The sequence below is a fragment of the Triticum dicoccoides genome, chromosome 2B (assembly GCF_002162155.2).
Source record: "Triticum dicoccoides isolate Atlit2015 ecotype Zavitan chromosome 2B, WEW_v2.0, whole genome shotgun sequence".
Classification (NCBI taxonomy): Eukaryota; Viridiplantae; Streptophyta; class Magnoliopsida; order Poales; family Poaceae; genus Triticum; species Triticum dicoccoides.
Genome location: NC_041383.1, coordinates 576,151,674 through 576,168,647, shown reverse-complemented (window position 1 = coordinate 576,168,647; position 16,974 = coordinate 576,151,674).

Sequence of the window (16,974 nt, the reverse complement as noted above, 5' to 3'; positions counted from 1 at the left end):
CCGATGGGGCCCACTTGTCAGACCGGCGAGGTCATCGGCGGCGACCTCTGGACGCGGCGGCGTCCGCGAAACAGGCCACGGGGGCGGCGTCGGAGAGCACCGGGGCGTAGCCCGGGCTCTCGCGCATCTGGTGGGGCAGGTGGAAGGAGCGGGGGAGGCCGGAGCTCGCCGGAGCAAAGCTCGCGGCGGCGGCCGGAGCTCGGCTTCGAGCGGGAACGGGCTGCGCGGCACGGGGAGGCCACCTGAGGGGCTCGGCGGCACCCTCATGGCACTGGGAGCGCGATGGGATGCTCGGTTTGGGTGGAGGCGGGCCGAGACGGCGACGGCGACATGGACGGCGGCGAGAGGCTTCGGCCGTGGTGGGGAACGGCGCTACGGCGCGGAAACGAGGGGGAGAAGAGAGGGGAACGGTGGCGGAGCTCACCGCGGATCCAACGGCGTCGTCGGCGAGCTCGGGGAAGGCTTGGGGCAGCCGGAGCGACGACGGCGATCTCGTCGGCCGGAGCTTGAAGACGACGGCGATTGCGATGAAGCGGAGCTCGCCCGGATTGCTTGCTCGGTGAGGAGGGAGAGGGGGTCGCGGCGGAGCTCGGGAACTCTACGGAGGGGCGAGGGGACGGCGGGGAGCGCGTCGGTGGTGAGCTGCGGCGGCGGCAGTGCTTCGGTGAGAGAGAGAGAGAGAGCAGGGGGAGAGAAGGAGGGCGAGGGAGAGTGCGAGAGAGGTCGGGGTGGCTGCGTGGCGTCGTCCGGCGTTCCAGGGCGACGAGGAGGCGCCAGACAAGCAGGAAGACTGGTGGCGTGGCGTGGTGGCGCGCGCGCCGGGCACGCTCCCCTCCCTCTGTCGAGGACGAAGACGACAGAGGAGGAGGCGGGCTGGGCCGCCTGCTGGCTGGGCCGGCCTGCTGCTGCTGGGCCAGAGGCGCCAGGCAGAAGCCCACGTAAGGTTTTCCTGTTTTATTTCTTTTTCTAAATTTTCTGACATTTGTTTTGATTTAATAAAATACTAAATCAATTTATTACCTTATGCCAATTTTTGCAGGAGCTAGATATATTATTCCAGAGCTCCTTTATAAATGGCATAATTTTTGGACCATATTTCATATATATAACAATATATATCCAAAGCAAATAATTATCGGATTAATCCAAATGGCCAAAATTAAATATCCATGAGCTCCTAAAAATATTGGTTTGATTTTTATCTCTGTCCAATATTTTCAGAGGGCAACATGAGCATTTTCTTGGACCCTTTTGTAGAAATTTTTATTTGGGTCATGTTCAAAAATGATTCTGAGGGTTCCACCAATCCTCATTTCAAATTTAATTGAAATTTAAATATGATGCACAAATGGCTAGCTAGTCTAAGTCATACCAGACTAGGGTTGTGACAACTCGCCCCCACTTGAAAAAATCTCGTCCCGAGATTCAGGGGTCGACGGAAAGAAAGCGGGGTACTCCAGTCGAAGACGATCTTCTCGCTCCCAAGTAGCTTCTCTCTCGGAATGATGAGACCACTGAACTTTGAGAAACTTGATGTTCTGACGTCGAGTGACATGCTCTGCTTGATCAAGAATGCGAACCGGGTACTCTCGGTATGTGAGGTTATCTTGGAGATCAAGCGTTTCGTGGTCCACTCCGCGGATGGGATCCGAGAAGCAACGCCTGAGTTGAGAGACGTGGAAGACATCATGAACTCGAGAAAGATGTGGGGGTAGTTCCAACTGGTAGGCAACCTCTCCTCGTTTAGCGAGAATGCGAAAAGGACCAATGTAACGAGGAGCCAACTTGCCCTTGATACCGAAACGATGGGTACCCTTCATGGGGGTAACCCGAAGGTAAGCTTTTTCGCCAACTTCATAAGTCATATCCTTATGATGACGATCATACTGACTCTTTTGACGAGACTGGGCTGTTTTCAAATTCTCACGAATGATGCGAACTTGCTCTTCTGCCTCCTGGATCATGTCCGGTCCAAAGAATTGTCTTTCACCGGTTTCTGACCAGTTCAAAGGTGTTCGACATCTTCGTCCATAGAGAACCTCAAAAGGAGCTTTCTTGAGGCTGGATTGGTAGCTATTGTTATAGGCAAACTCGGCGAAAGGAAGACATTTCTCCCAATCCATACCGAATGAGATAACGCAAGCTCTGAGCATGTCTTCGAGAATTTGATTGACCCGTTCCACCTGACCACTCGACTGAGGGTGGAAAGCGGTACTGAAGGAAAGATGGGTTCCCATGGCAGTTTGGAAGCTCTCCCAGAATTGAGAAGTGAAAAGACTGCTACGGTCTGAATTGATCTCTAGTGGAACACCATGAAGTGATACTATTCGAGAAATATATAAGTCAGCGAGCTGACTAGCAGTGATATTTTCTCGAACAGGAAGGAAGTGAGCCACTTTGGAAAGACGATCAACGACTACGAAGATAGCGTTATTCCCTCTCTTGGTCCTGGGAAAGCCGGTGATGAAGTCCATACCAACTTTATCCCATTTCCATTCAGGAATAGCTAAAGGCTGAAGGGTGCCAGCAGGTCTTTGATGCTCTGCCTTAACACGACGACATACGTCACAATTAGCAACGAAGTCGGCGATCTCTCTCTTCATCCTAGTCCACCATAACCTCTGGCGTAGGTCCTGATACATCTTAGTGCTACCGGGATGAATCGTGAGAGGAGATTCATGCGCCTCCTTAAGAATCAACTGCCGAAGATGTTGCTTCTTGGGAACCACCAAGCGATTCTCAAAGAAAACAACACCACGATCATCCATAGAGAAACATCCACCAACTCCCTTCTTAATGTTTCTCTTGATCCGGGTAATCCCCGTATCATGCTTCTGGGCTTCTATGATAAGATCCACAAGGGTAGGTTTCGCCACCAAGGTAGAAAGAAATCCGCGAGGAGCTATGTGAAGATTAAGCTTACAGAATTCCTCATGGAGAAGTGGTTGGCCTTGCTGCAACATGAGATTGTTGCAATAGGATTTACGGCTTAGAGCATAGCCATGACATTGGCTTTGCCTGGGGTGTAGGTAATCCCTAGATCATAATCTGTGATTAACTCCAACCAACGTCTTTGCCTAAGGTTCAGATCCGGTTGGGTGAAGATATACTTGAGACTCTGGTGATCGGTGTAGATCTCGCAACGTTTACCAAGAAGGTAATGTCGCCAGGTCTTGAGTGCATAGACTACGGCTGCAAGCTCTAGATCATGTGTAGGATAATTCTCCTCATGTGGATGCAACTGTCGAGATGCATAGGCAATCACATGACGATCCTGCATAAGAATGCAACCTAGTCCCTGTCGTGAGGCGTCGCAGTAGATAATAAAGTCTTTAGTGAAATCCGGTGGCACAAGTATGGGAGCAGAAGTCAGGCGTCTTTTCAGTTCCTGAAAACTGTACTCACACTGTGGGGACCACTCGAACTTTTTATCTTTCTTGAGAAGTTCCGTGAGGGGTTTAGCTACTTTGGAGAAGTTTTCAACAAAGCGGCGACAATAGCTGGCTAGACCAAGGAAGCTCCTAACTTGTTTAACGGTCTCAGGTGGAGTCCAATCGAGAACGGCTTGAACTCTCTCGAAATTGACAGCAATGCCCTTACCAGAGATTACGTGGCCTAAGTAGGTCACTTCTGGCAACCAAAATTCACACATGGAGAACTTGGCATAAAGGCGGTGCTCTCTGAGTTTTTCTAACACAAGTCTAAGATGTTCGGCATGCTCTTCCTCGTTCTTCGAGTAAATAAGAATGTAATCGAGGTAAACCACGACGAACTTATCTAAGTACTCCATGAAGATCGAGTTCATCAAGCGGGAGAATGTGGCTGGAGCGTTGGTTAGGCCAAAGGACATGACGGTGTACTCGTACTGGCCATAACGAGTGACAAAAGCTGTCTTGGGAATGTCCCCGTTTCTGATCTTGATTTGATGGTAGCCTAACCTTAAATCCATCTTGGAGAAGACTGAGGATCCAGCGAGCTGATCATACAGGTCGTTGATCCTGGGGAGCGGATACTTGTTCTTTATCATGACCAAATTAACGGGACGATAATCTACGACCATCCGGTCCGTACCGTCTTTCTTCTTGACAAAGAGGACGGGGCAAGCCCAAGGAGAAGAACTAGGACGGATGAAACCCTTTTGCAAGGACTCATCAAGTTGTTTCTTAAGCTCGGCTAGTTCTAAGGGTGCCATCTTGTAAGGTCTCCAGGAGATTGGAGCTGTTCCTGGGATAAGATCTATGACGAACTCTACATCTCTGTCAGGTGGAACACCTGGCAGTTCCTCTGGAAAGACATCCGGAAAGTCACGGACTACCGGGATATCTCCAAGGTCTGGAAGAGGGCTGGCATTAAGAGAATAGAGCTGACGCTTTGCAACTCTAGTGGAGACGGTGACTATCTTGCCAGATGGGTGTGTAAGCTGAACAGATCTTGTGTAACAATCAATCTTGGCATGATGAGCTGTCATCCAGTCCATACCCAAGATGATGTTGATATCTAAGGACTTGAGGGCTACAAGTGATGCAAGGAATACAAGTCTATCAACAAGGATTTCATTACCATGGCTGATTCTGGTGGTCTGCCATCTAGACCCTGGGGTTTGGATTTCAAGCGGAGTTGGCATATCGCAAAATGACATGTCGTGCAAATGAGCATAGCCTTCAGAAATGAAGGAGTGAGATGCTCCAGTATCGAATAGAACTGATGCTAGGTGACAATTGACAAGGAGTGTACCAAGAACGACATCTGGATCATCATGAGCGTCTTTAGCTGAGACGTGATGCACACGTCCATGTTCAGTGGGAACTGACTTGACACTGATCATCTTGCGTGATGGCTTAATACAACCAACAGTCTTCTCGGGCTGGGGTGGAGCATAACTAGTCTGAGAGCAATCACGTGCATAGTGTCCTGGCTTCCCGCATGTGAAGCAAGTCCCTGAGGTTGGACGTGGACCCTCACTGACAAGCGGTCCACCAGTAGGCATGGGTGGAACATACGACTGAGCTGGGGGAGGCACCACATAGGATGGCCTCGGTGTATAACCGGAAGGAAGGGCGGAGTTTGGAACCCAAATCCGGCGCTTCTGGGAACTAGAGCCAGAGGAGGATCCCAAATCACGGGTGTGCTTACGAGACTCCTCGTAAGTGAGCTGAGCTGTCTCTGCATTAATGGCTTTGTTCACAAGAGCTTGGAATGTATCACAATGATGCAGGTGGAGATCACGACGCAACTTGGGGTTGAGACCCTTCCGGAACCTAGCTTGCTTCTTGGCGTCCGTGGACACTTCTTCTGTGGCATAACGGGCGAGGTTCTCAAACTCTCTCCTATAAGCATCAACAGCCATCTTACTCTGGGAGAGACTACAGAACTCTTCTCTCTTGCGATCAAGGAGGGCCTGGGGAATGTGATGCTCGCGAAAAGCCTCAGTGAAATCTCTCCAGGTAGGAATCTGGCCAGCTGGAAGCATAGTCTCATAGTTCTGCCACCAAAGACTAGCAGGACCTTGCAGGTGGTATGTGGCATAAGTGACCTTGTCATCTTCAGCTACGCTCGCGGAATGCAGCTTATGAGTGATGCTACGGAGCCAGTCATCTGCATCGAGTGGCTCGATGGAATGATGAAAGGTAGGTGGGTGCAAGCGAATGAAGTCATGAATGGTCGCAGACTTATTGGACTGATGTGCGGTGTTCTCCTTGATACGTGCCAACAAATGGTTAGACTCACGCTTGTTCCTCTCCATCTCTAACATGAACTTTGTCAACGAAGGCGGGTCGGGAGGATCCTCATCCCTACCATCTTCATGGTTCTGGCTACGAATAATAGAACTTGATGACATCCTGAGAAACGAAACCAGGGACGGAGTCAGCGTCAACTATAGATTGTAGAATGCAGGACAAGGAATTAGTATCTCTCGAACTCCTAGGGAAATTCCGGTAGCATAACGGCAGTAAAATGCTCAGAATGAGACATCCTACTAGAAATGGGGTAATGACATACCCATCATCATCACTCAAGGTTCTGAGATAGTGCTAAACAGACTACACCGGAAGTACTCGAAACTGGGGTATGACTCTGATCAACCAATCCTATGGGACTACGGAGTAGTAACACGTGATCCTGATAGACGGAAGAGAAAGCCTAGTTCCTTAACCCCGTAGGAAAGATAGGACGACTCAGATCAGAAGGCCATGTGGTAAAGGAGTAAAAGGAGCCTTACGTTCCTTCCCACAATCAATTCCCTTACATAACTAAAGAATTTCTAGACTCAACTTCGACCAGTTTGGCTTGGTAATCCTACAGGTAGTCAGGCTCTGATACCAGCGCTGTCAGGACCCCGACTCAATGCCACATCGATCTAGCATGTAACACCTCATATCACTTTGCGGCCTCACGCACGGTATCCCCACGGGTGTTGCCTTACCTTTGCCCGGGACCGTTTGCGCATTTTTGGCACACGTATATGATGGTGTCGCTAGCATCCATATGATAAAGAGCCCGGGCTGACATGGCTAGTCGTAAACCCAAAGTGGCGCTAACTTACAGGGACAGGCATCCATGACCCAGCATCGAACATGTCGGTCATCAACGAGTGAATCCAGGCTGTAGCACTGGGCTAACAGGACTCCGGTGAACCGGGCTGTAGCGGGCTAGCAGGACTCCGGTACTCATCGCGTGACATTTCCCCGAAGGGACAGACACAGGATCGAAGAAGGACACATGCCGGCCTGCCTAAGTGTTCCGGAGCAGTAGCAAGCTACCAGGGCTCAGTGGAAGCACTAGGGGACATTTCCTGGTAAGAGAGGCTACTGAGAATAAACAACTAGATAGTCAGATCCCACACATAGCAATACACATTACACGTACGCATAACATGCAAGTATGTGCTGTACAACATGGCATCACAGCATAACTCAACAATCATATAGATAAAGGCTCAGAAGAGCCATCATAGCATTTATTGCAAACAGGGGTCACAAAACCCATCATACAGAGCATACAAGCAACAAGCGGAAGCATTACATGTCTGGGTAGAGACATCTACAAATGAAAAAGGCTGAAGAGCCTGACTATCTACAACATCCGATCAAGATCGTAGCTGAGGTACTAGCTACTAGTCGAAGTCCACGAGAACACTAGTAAGACCGAAGTCTCCGCTGCAAAAACATAAATGAAGCAACATGAGTACAAAGGTACTCAGCAAGACTTACATAAGATCCTATCATACATGCATTCATATCAAGAGGGTAATGTGGGGTTTAGTTGCAGCAAGCCAGCTTTGACTCTGTGGCTATCCTGTTCTACGACTACCAGAAACTCTGGAGGTGAGACAACGTACACGAGTCCACTAATCACCATACAATACACTACTATGGATTCATCCCCATCTCCCTATGAGAAGGCCATCCATAGCACTCACACTTGTCTTGAGCATTTTAGAGTATCCACTTCAGGTTGTCTATGTACCATGTAAGCATCCAAGAAGTCCATAACCGCGGACCCGGCTATTCGAATAGATCATGTTAACCCTGCAGGGGTGTACTTCTTCACACACGCTCTCGCCACTTACCGCCATGTACACGTCATGTATCTCGACAACCTTCAAGCGGAAGCCTGGCGAGGGTGCCGGCCACGACCTGACTAACCACACAAGACTCTAGCCCAGGTTTATCGCCTATTCGGGTTCCATCCGCAAGGAGATCCGGCCGGGGTGTCGCTTACGGCCCCAAACGATGTGTACAGGGTTCCCGAGCCCACCATCCGGGTGCCACTCGGTACACCAGGCCACGTGTGCCTAGTCTGTCCCAAGCCCACCCTGCCGGGTGCCACTTGGTAGAAAAATAGCACTACCTACAAACACCAAAAACTAGTTGCGACTCCTGGACAGAGACCAAGTTGGTTACTAAGTCGAGAGGGGTCGAGTTACCGGAACCCAATGTGTGGTAGTATCGAGTCATTGGACAACATACATAGAACTCAGTGCTTAAGGACGGTTCCAGTGAGACAACCCACCATGTACTCCTACATGGCCTCTCACCGCTACCTTTACCAAATCGTGTTCACACACACTTCACTCTCAGCATCAGAACATATCGTAACACTTCAATTCATTCCCAATGAACCAGACCTGACACAACTCTAAGCAATAGCAGGCATAGCATGGTAGGAACACAACAATGGCTTCAATCAACTCCTACACATGCTAGTGGGTTTCAACTATTTACTGTGGCAATGACAGGTCATGCAGAGGAATGGGTTCAACTACCGCAGCACAAAGTAGCAGATGAACCGTTGTTGTCCTAATGCAATAACTGAGAGCAGGAGCGAGAGAGTAGGGTTTTATCGAAATGAACAAGGGGGTTTGCTTGCCTGGTAAATCAACAGGGGAGGCACTGCTTCATAGATAGGCACTCTGGAACAGACTCCGGAGCAGGACCTATCGAGAAGGAACAGTGTCGGCAATCAAAACACAATCATATGCAACAATATGATGCATGAACATGGCATGTAGATGTGATGCTGTTTGAGCTAATGCAACTAGTAATCATTTGGTTTGAAGTCCATTTGAACCAAAGGTTCAAATGCATCTCCAAATTAAGCTCCTATATATGCCATAATGTGTTTTCTCATATTCAGCATGTATAAGTTGGTTTGTCATGCATGAAACTAGTACAGATGGAAAGATTGCATTTTTCTGATAATTTTTCATATATAAATTATTTTAATCTGAGCTACGGTTGAATTGTTATGAATTTTTGAAGTTTAAAACAATTTTTGGAATTTTCTGATTAAATTTAAATCCAGAAATCATATATTGCGCCAGCATGACATCAGCACGACGTCGGCAGGTCAACGCGGCTGACTGGGGTCAAACCTGACGTGTGGGGCCCACACGTCAGTGACAGGGGGTTAGACAGAGGGTTAATTTAATCCTAATTAAAAGTTAGTGGCGCTGGGGCCCACTGCCAGCCGCAGGGGGGGGGGGTTAATTAAGCGGTGATTAGCACTAAGCTAATCACCTGCCGATGGGGCCCACTTGTCAGACCGGCGAGGTCGTCGGCGGCGACCTCTGGACGCGGCGGCGTCCGCGAAACAGGCCACGAGGGCGGCGTCGGAGAGCACCGGGGCGTAGCCCGGGCTCTCGCGCATCTGGTGGGGCAGGTGGAAGGAGCGGGGGAGGCCGGAGCTCGCTGGAGCAAAGCTCGCGGCGGCGGCCGTAGCTCGGCTTCGAGCGGGAATGGGCTGCGGGGCACGGGGAGGCCACCTGAGGGGCTCGGCGGCACCCTCATGGCACTGGGAGCGCGATGGGATGCTCGGTTTGGGAGGAGGCGGGCCGAGACGGCGACGGCGACATGGACGGCGGCGAGAGGCTTCGGCCGTGGTGGGGAACGGCGCTACGGCGCGGAAACGAGGGGGAGAAGAGAGGGGAACGATGGCGGAGCTCACCGCGGATCCAACGGTGTCGTCGGCGAGCTCGGGGAAGGCTTGGGGCAGCCGGAGCGACGACGGCGATCTCGTCGACCGGAGCTTGAAGACGACGGCGATTGCGATGAAGCGGAGCTCGCTCGGATTGCTTGCTCGGTGAGGAGGGAGAGGGGGTCGCGGCGGAGCTCGGGAACTCTACGGAGGGGCGAGGGGACGGCGGGGAGCGCGTCGGTGGTGAGCTGCGGCGGCGGCAGTGCTTCGGTGAGAGAGAGAGAGAGAGAGAGCAGGGGGAGAGAAGGAGGGCGAGGGAGAGTGCGAGAGAGGTCGGGGTGGCTGCGTGGCGTCGTCCGGCATTCCAGGGCGACGAGGAGGCGCCAGACAAGCAGGGAGACTGGTGGCATGGCGCGGTGGCGCGCGCGCGCGCCGAGCACGCTCCCCTCCCTCTGTCGAGGACGAAGACGACAGAGGAGGAGGTGGGCTGGGCCGCCTGCTGGCTGGGCCGGCCTGCTGCTGCTGGGCCAGAGGCGCCAGGCAGAAGCCCACGTAAGGTTTTCCTGTTTTATTTCTTTTTCTAAATTTTCTGACATTTGTTTTGATTTAATAAAATACTAAATCAATTTATTACCTTATGCCAATTTTTGCAGGTGCTAGATATATTATTCCAGAGCTCCTTTATAAATGGCATAATTTTTGGACCATATTTCATATATATAACAATATATATCCAAAGCAAATAATTATCGGATTAATCCAAATGGCCAAAATTAAATATCCATGAGCTCCTAAAAATATTGGTTTGATTTTTATCTCTGTCCAATATTTTCAGAGGGCAACATGAGCATTTTCTTGGACCCTTTTGGAGAAATTTTTATTTGGGTCATGTTCAAAAATGATTCTGAGGGTTCCACCAATCCTCATTTCAAATTTAGATGAAATTTAAATATGATGCACAAATGGCTAGCTAGTCTAAGTCATACCAGACTAGGGATGTGACAGAGTTAGGCTGCAGTATCCGTGGAGGAGGCCCGGAAGCTGGCCGGCTTAGCCGCTGCTGGGTGTGACGTGGCGTTGAAAGAGGCCAAGGACACACAAGGGCAGTGCCATGCCATGGAGGCTGAGATGAAGGCCCTCCGGGATCAGCAGGCCGCCCAGGTCGGTCAGCTCCAGGAGCTAGAGAAGAAGGTGAAGGCCCAGGAGGCTGCAATTGTTGATCGTGACACCGAGCCAAAGGAGGCAGCCCAGGAATAGGCCGCGGAGCGCAGCCGCCTGGAGAAGTTGAAGGAGGAGGCGGAGGCGACCCAGGCGTCCCTTGCCGAGGCCGAGAAGGCGGCCACCATGGAGCGTGGCGCCTTCATCTCCCTCGAGGCAAGGTTCCGCAAGGCGCGGCACGAACTCTTTGGAAGCGCGCCCCAGTCAGCGGTGACCTCGAAGGAGAGCCCTGCCGCTCTGCTCCCCGAGCTCATTGAGGCGCTCGAGGACGTCATCGCTGGGTTCAGCTCCATGGTGGAAGGTGAGGCCCGTATACTCTCTTCCTCGGACCTAATGTGTGCCTTCAACCATCTTTATCTCCAGGACGCGAGCTTCGACTTTGCCGCCTTGCTCGAGCCCATGGACCCTGACTCCTGCGACACTGCTACTAACGCCATGAAGGGTCTGGTGGAGGCCCGGCTGGACAAGTTCCTCACTGTTGGTCCCGCAGTTAGAGCCAAGAGCAAGGACAATGGCGACATCGTCGACGATGAGACTCCATAGGCGGGCGACGACGATGGCCAAGGCCGAAGAGGTGGCTCGGCGATGTTGCTCCTTCCTGGTTTTATTCTATAACATGTGCCGTGCCTCGTGGAGGCGTTAGAACTTATGCTTGGAACAATATGTTTTGTAATAACTAGCTTATGGTTTTGCGGTCTCTTTTTCTGTTTGCTTTAGCGTTCTGCGTCGGCAGGGCCCGTCCCTGCGCTTATTGTCGGTGTCAAAACTTGCAGATCTCGGGTAGGGGGTCCCGATCTGTGCGTCTTAGGCTGATGGTAACAGGAAGCAAGGGACACAATGTTTACCCAAGTTCGGGCCCTCTCGATGGAGGTAAAACCCTACTTCCTGCTTGATTAATATTGAAGATATGTGGAATACAAGAGTAGATCTACCACGAGATCATAGAGGCTAAACCCTAAGAGCTAGCCTATAATGGTATGATTGTAATTGTGATCGGCCTTCTAAGGACCATGCTCTCCGCTTTATATAGACACCGGAGAGCTAGGGTTTACATGGAGTCGGTTACAAGGAAGGAAACATAATATCCAGATCGCCAAGCTTGTCTTCCACGCAAAGGAGAGTCCCATCCGGACACGAGCCGAAGTCTTGAGTCTTGTATCTTGATGCTTCTATAGTCCGGATGATCAATATAGTCCGGCTGTCCGGATACCCCCTTATCCAGGACTCCCTCAGTAGCCCCTGAACCAGGCTTCAATGACGATGAGTCCGGCGTGCAGTCTTGTCTTCGGCATTGCAAGGCGAGTTCCTCCTCTGAATACTCCAATGTGGTCATCGAACACATAGACAGTGTCCGAATCTGCGAGATGATCTTCACATACCCTTAGCATAAATCCGTTCTGCTGGCAATCTTCGTACGACGCGCCCTTGTATCGTGGCCTGGTCCAACACGAACCATCATTTCTTGCTCCACCTTGACTCGCGTTGCGAGGCAGTTTAATCGGCACGTCCTGCCAAAGCAGAGATCGTGTCCCTGTTAATAGGAGATCTTTCATCAATGTGGGCATATGTGACCCCACAGCGACCGTTGTTATAATTTCGCGTATTTTAGATAAGTCTCAGGCGGTCACGCTGAGGACTCTTGGTATTCATCCCTTTTATAAAGGGGTCGAGGCCTACGCCTCATCTGCACCTCTCCTGCTCCTTCTCACACCTCGAGCTCCATCACCCAAAACCTAAGCTCCAACACCCCAGATCCTCCAGTATGTACGGATCCGATGCAGCAGGCCGGTGGGTGGCCTCCTCGATTCAGGAGGAGGATATTGCGAAGCTTAGGGAGGTCGGATACCTGACAACTGATATCCAGCACAGGCTTCCTGCTCCGGGCAAGTCATCCCCCCTGGAGCCCAATGAGAGCGTCGTGTTTACTCCTCACTTCCTCCGAGGCCTAGGCCTCACCCTCGACCCCTTTGTGAGGGGGCTTATGTTCTACTATGGCTTGGATTTCCATGATCTGGCTCCAGACGCCATCCTCCATATCTCGTCTTTCATTATCGTGTGCGAGGCTTTTCTCCACGTTAACCCACACTTAGGCTTATGGCTAAAGACCTTCAATGTGAAGCCGAAGATGATCGAGGAGTGACATGTGAAGTGCGGAGCCGCCATAATAAGTAGGAACGCCGATGCCCCATGGCCAGAGGGTTCTTTTTCGGAAGTGTCCGACGTATGGCAACGGAGATGGTTCTATGTCACTGCTCTCAGAGGCACAAAGTGGGTAGCTGCCCCCGAGTTCCGCTCAGGCCCCCCATCACTGTTGGTGTCTTGGACCGATGTGGGATGGAATGATGGGCCTGCTGGCGATGTACCAGAACTGCAGAATTGCATCCGGGAGCTTATTAGGAGGGACATAAATCTTGTCAGCATAATTCAAGTAATGCTAAGTGGGTAGCTGCCCCCGAGTTCCGCTCAGGCCCCCCATCACTGTTGGTGTCTTGGACCGTTGTGGGATGGAATGATGGGCCTGCTGGCGATGTACCAGAACTGCAGAATTGCATCTGGGAGCTTATTAGGAGGGACATAAATCTTGTCAGCATAATTCAAGTAATCTTGTCAGCATAATTCAAGGAATGATGGGCCTGCTGGCGATGTACCAGAACTGCAGAATTGCATCCGGGAGCTTATTAGGAGGGACATAAATCTTGTCAGCATAATTCAAGTAATGCTAGTCCGGCGGATATTGCCGTGCAAACGTCGGCCTCTCCGTATGTGGGAGTTTAATCCGGAGGGTCCGCGGACTATTAAGCACTTCTTCGGCCTGACGCTCGAAGGAATGTGTAAATTATTCTTCGGACCAGAAGCAAAGTGTCCGGACACCACAGAGGATGCGGTCCTAAGCTGCAATCGCCTAGATGCCCAAGTAAGTAACCTTGAAACCGGACACTTTATTTATATTTATCATAACCATTATTCTGAAAATCCTTCCGTGGCTAGGAATGGCTTGACAAGGCGAAGAGAATCAGGTGTCCGGCGCCACTTCCTGAAGGCTCGCCTGGTCCAACCATCGCAAAGATGCTGGACCGGGCGCTCAGCAAAATCCCTTCAGGGAAAGGCGAAGGAAAGGGCAGTGAAGCTGAACTTCATGCACTGCGCATCCAGACCAGGGAAATTGCTAACCCTCCTATGGAGGATAGTCGGGAAGGGAAGGTCAAAGCCTCCTCCCCATGCGGGAAGAAGAGGGCCGCCTCCGAAGATTTGGAGGCGGAGACGCCCAAGCAAGGGTAGAAAACATCACCAAAGGGCTCTGCCGCGACGGGCTCCCTCACCACGTCATGCCCACCAACGGGCCAGCCCTCCAACGAGCCGTAAGTTATTCATTAATTTGAAGGTGTGACGTTACTTCGAGATCCATAACCAGGACTTCGTTTTTTGTAGTCCGGCGAGCAGCTCTTCTCAACAGAGTTTGTCTTCAGGGGACCTTCATCCGGAGATGATGCAGAGCGAAACCCCGCCTAACTCTCCGCCTCATGAGGCGGGCGACACGGATGTGTCGTCACGGAGGAGTCCGGATCTGCCGAAGACGGAGGCTAATACGTCGGCCGGCCTGAGCCCGGAGCGTTTGGCTCCCACGGGGGGCGATGAGAAGGGTCCGGCGCAGTTTAGTGTCCGGCCGGACGTACTGACGGGCCATCTGGAGCGAGCCGCGCATTCGGAGGAGCACCACTCTTTAATGAGCACGGTGCTTATGAAGATTTCATCCGCTACCAACGGCTTGAATGAGGCGTTTACTAGCCTGCTCAAAGGCTTTGAGGTATGTAGTGAAAAATGCACAACTTTTTGGTTATGAAGCACGCGCTAGGTGTGCTCCCTATAGATAGTAGCCCCTGAGACTCTGGTTGCCCGCCATAGGCAGCAAACGAGGGATCATATACTAATGGTTGCGCCGTACATGTGCGCAGGTATACAAGGATCCGGCAGCTGACCAGTCTGTTGAAGTTGCCAAACTAAGGAGGCAAATCGGATCCATCGATGCCGATATCACGCTGGTGAATAAACGGCTTGAGGAGTCCCAGGGTATTTGCTTGGTTTTTATTATAATGTATAGGAAATGCCAAAGAGGCATAATATTAATGCGATATGTTGGCACTGCAGATGGTGCTGCTGCCGTGGAGGCCCTAAGGGAGGAACTTGCTCAAGCCAAGGAACAAGCTCAGGCTAGCATGGCGGCTGCCCTAAAGGTGGCCGAAGAATTGAGAGCTGAACAGGCTGCTCATCACCGAAGCGAGGAAAAGATGGCCTAAATGGCTGGGGAGTTAAAAAATGCCACCGACCGGTACGCACTCCTTGAAAAGGAGAATGAGGCTAGTTCGGCCGAGCTGGACAAGGCACGTAATGCCGCCAAGGAGATGCAGACTGAGATCCGGAGTATGCGGGAGGAGCTCCAACAGGCTGACAAAATCGTGGCTGGGGGCTCGTACTTACTGCGGACGAAGTTCCTGGATCCAATGTATGCTCCCCTGGCGGGTCGCATGAGTCCTGCAGACGCATATGCGGATTTGGCAAATAGTACAGCTGACGCTGTCAAGTTCTTCGCGGGTCAAGGCGATGAAGAAGTTGAGAAACTTTTCTGGTCGCAGTTCAATACTCCCACTCGCCCGCTGCCACTGAATGAGAAGGTGGCTGCTATGGCGGAGCTCCACAGGCTGTCCGGACTTGCAATGCGGTCTGTAATAGACCATCTTTGGCCGAAGGGGCCTAAGCCGGAAAGCTACTTTGGTTTGGTGCAGCAATTCCTTGGAGCCGTGTCCCGGATTGACGCCGTGAGGAGGTCGGCGTGCATAGAGGATGCGCGGATGGTTCTAGCCCGCGTTAAAGCCTATTGGACGGATATGGAGGCCACTATTATAGCTAGCCAGGATCCGGCAGGAGGCCCACATCCGGCCGAGCACTACTTGGCGCAAGTCACAGAAGGTGCCCGCCTGATAGAGGCACAGTGCTCGAAGAGTGTTTTGTTCGAGTGAGAAGTCGAATCATTGTAGAAAACAATGTTTAGTTTAATTATGAGGCTATGTTTGTACTTTTTCCCGGAAGTATGATTGTACCCCCTTTGCGGCCGTTCTTATATGTATAAGTAGTCTAAAAGATAGCAGTCGTTGGCTTCATCCCCCAGGTAGAAAATGCGGGGGTGTTGGCGAAAAAATATGCATAATCACACTTGATCCAACGTCTTGGTCCGTTAAGGAGGTGATCGCACACCGAACTAGGCAACTGGACTATATAGCTATAACACTTTCGCTTAGCCATGGGAGTCTAATGGTGGGGCTACTATGTAGCCCCTGGTACATGCGCGCGCATCCGAATACGGGAGCGTGTGTACATGGCCGGGAAACGGCCCTTCGTTAATGCGGAGGATTCTTTAGGGATTCCGGTGAGTCTTCGAGTGGTTGAATAGTCTCTCGTTGTATCATGACAGTCAGTTTTCGGCTTTCTCTACTGAGGCGCTCGTCCAGAATAACCAGGGCACAATCACAGTAATTCTCCTTTGGCCTGCCTTAGCCGGATGATAGAGGAACATAAGGCGGCAAACCCAGGAGCCGAGCAAACCCAACATTTGACCAAAGACATGATTCGGAGCTGATGCATATACGACCAAACTCGTGACACCAAACACTCCCGAGGGTATTCGGTCTTTTGTAAAAGAGGACAGGCTGTCAAGAGCCTATTATAAGCCCTTTATTTCTAGGTACGTGCAATTTAGTCTGCCGTGGCCAAATGCCAAAAACGGCAGTATCCTCTGTGGGTATAGAACCCATGGGATGGTTAAACAACAATAGGCAGTAGAAAAAGTTTACACAGGGGCTTAATCTAAAAAGAAACATGTTGCACGGGGCCCTGCTGCACGTCTGCGCCTTTGTCTCTATTGTGCCGTATCCTGGAAGGGTATCGCGTGAACGTTGTCTGTAAAAAAAGAAAAACTCGTAGGAGGGTGCAACGTAGGTATGCGATTAATAATAAAAGTGTAAGCTATTGGCTTGCCAATAAGGTCGAGCCAAGTGTGGGGCTGTATTAAATATAGACAGCCCCTGGTTTCCGTTATGGGATTACATATACGGTGCCCTGTTTGAATTTTATCCGGGCTACCGGACCCGTCTAACCGTGTCTGTGGCCGTAATGACCAATCATGTTTTTTAATACTGGAGGCCGCTTATAGTCCGGCTGCTAGGGCCGTCGCGTATTCCTCTGCGCGTGAAGGGCGTCCTATGATTCCGCTAACGGAGATGACGCCACGGGCATTGGGCATCTTGAGTGTAAGGTGGCCATAGTGCTGCAATGCGTTGAAGCAGG